The 2,587-nt window shown below is 39.6% G+C and overlaps 1 non-coding gene across 1 annotated transcript; it reads left to right on the forward strand.

Annotated features, from left to right (window-relative positions):
• Nucleotides 1–980: 980 nt before the first annotated feature.
• On the forward strand, nt 981–1,087 carry LOC141688613 (small nucleolar RNA R71). Its single transcript, XR_012562047.1, has one exon. It is a non-coding gene; the product is annotated as a small nucleolar RNA R71 (small nucleolar RNA).
• The last annotated feature ends 1,500 nt before the right edge of the window (nt 1,088–2,587 follow it).

The raw sequence follows: 2,587 nt of genomic DNA on the forward strand, positions 1-2,587 counted from the left end.
GAACACCTCCAGAAACTTCTCGAATTGCTTGTTCAGCTTTTTCTTCTACAGCCTCTTAGGAAAAGGTGGTGGAGTATAGATCTGTTTCTCCCTTATATTACCCTCAGGCAGAGTGTGCGCAATAGTAGTCTTCCTCGGTTCCACTTCTTCATCCTGCTGCTTTGCTTCTTCCTCAACCCCAGCTTCTTTATTCAATTCTTGAGTGTGATCAGGATTTGCAACCTTCCCAAACCTCAAAGTAATTGCCTTTACCTTCTCCTTAGTTCCCTTATTTCCTGGTACTTCAGTGTTACTCGGCAATGTGCCAGGTTGACGATTTAGCAAAGCATTGGCAATTTGCCCAATTTGATTTTCCAATGTCTTGATAGAAATAGCTTGACTCTTGCACATGAGCTTCAAATCCTCTAATTCAGATTTTTCATTAGACTGTTGCAGCTGGAGTTGTTGTTTTGGTGCATACTGCGGTTGCTAAAAACCAGGGAGGTTGTACTTCTTAGCTGGATACTGCTGATAAGGCTGTTGAACCGCATTCTGAGCATTACTCCAACTGAAATTAAGATGATTGCGGTTGTTAGAATGATAGGTGGCTGGCATAGGTTGCTGCGATCGTTGGAAGTTGCTCACGAACTGAGATGATTCATTGGAAATTACGCACTGATCAGTATCATGGGCACCAGCACAAAGTTCACAGACACTGGTAATTTGATTAACTCTTTAATTAGCCCAAATGTCCACCTTCATTGTCAAAGCCTTAAGTTGGGCAGCTATAGCAGTTGCTGCATCCAACTCCAGAATTCCTGCTACTTTTCCCTGAGTCAGTCTCTGGGAAGGATTCTGGTACTCATTAGCATCCATCAGTTCAATAAGTTCATAAGCTTCATCGTAGCTCTTAGCCCACAAGGCTCCTCCTGATGTTGCATCAAGCATGGGCCTAGGAGTAGGACTCAATCCATTGTATAAACGGTTGATAATCATCCAATCAGGCATGGTGTGGGCACTTCCTTAGCATCTCCTTATATCAATCCCAAGCCTCACACAGAGATTCTCCAGTTTGCTGCACGAACTGGGTAAGAGCATTCCTGATTGTTGCAGTCTTCGCCATGGGAAAAAAATTAGTGAGAAACTTTTGAGCAAGATCTTCCCAAGTTGTGATAGACCCTGCTGGTAGAGAGTGTAACCAGCACTTAGCCTTGTCCCTCAAAGAGAATGGGAAGAGTCGCAGCTTGATAGCATCTTCAGTCACACCATTGAACTTGAAAGTGTCGCAGATCTCGATGAAATCCCTGATGTGCATGTTGGGGTCTTTGGTAGGAGAACCCCCAAACTGAACTGAGTTCTGTATCATCTGGATCGTGCTTGACTTGATCTCAAAAGTGTTAGCCGTGATGGCTGGTCTAATGATGCTAGACTGAATGTCATTAATCTTAGGCTTAGAATAGTCCATCAAATCCTTCGGATTTTATGCTTGATCACCCATAGCTACTATAATTGGCTCTTCAACTTTCTCTTCTTCTTCTACCTCCTTTTCTTCCTCAAAAACTTCCCTGCGAATTACCACAATTTTTTCCTCGGCTTTATCCAGTGTTCTCTTACGAGTACGCGAACGTGTATGCATACACCCTCGCTAGATCACCTGAAATAAAATAAGGAAACCAATAAGTAACAATGTTCGAGTCAATAAACTTTAACGACCACTGATGGAAAACACATAAACTAGTAATTAACACTTCAATCCCCGGCAGCGGCGCCAAAAACTTGTTAGCCGCTAAACACACGCTAATAATACACGCAAGTATACGAGTTCGCAAGTAGTATAGAATCTTTTTTAGTTCGTTCCCACAGAGACTGTATTGGTTAACTAATTAATTAATGCACCTAAGTAACAATGTATGGTTATTATTCAATGCTAAGATGATAATTAGTGAGGATGTTTATAACTAAGAATTAACTAATAATTATAACTACGAGAATAAGATTGATTGAATTAATATGAATGACAATATGGGATTCTAACATCATTAAATACTTCATTCAGTAGCCTTGTTATTCTCAACCTTAGCATACAATGGTGATGATACTAATCAGACAACACGAAATTGAAAAATGCCAACTTTCATTGCACGAGTAACATTCTACCAGACATCCACAAAAGAGATAGAAGCTGAATAGGCACAATTATATTGAGATCCTATATGTCTATAGAATTTGACAACATAATGGTTTAAGCACAAGTTATCTATCTTGATTACATAGGGCAAGTAAGATGGTTAAAATTACCTATGAATCATGCATAACAATACATGAACCTATGCTAGCATGGCAAGTTCTAAATCCTTAAATTCACTTTCGCTTCATTAAAAATTAACACTCTATCTTATAAGTTCGCGACGCTCACAAGACGAATACGCACAACCAATACTAGGATATCATATAATCACCACATACTAAGGCCTCAAACAATTTAACTAAAGAAATCCATAAATAAATTCGCTAGAACCCCACGATAACGATTAGCCTATAATCAAACTCATCGCCAACGTAGGTTCCAATAAAAACATGATATAGCAAACGTAGTCTTTATACGAAT

Source organism: Apium graveolens, chromosome 9 (assembly GCF_009905375.1).
Source record: "Apium graveolens cultivar Ventura chromosome 9, ASM990537v1, whole genome shotgun sequence".
NCBI classification, from domain to species: Eukaryota; Viridiplantae; Streptophyta; class Magnoliopsida; order Apiales; family Apiaceae; genus Apium; species Apium graveolens.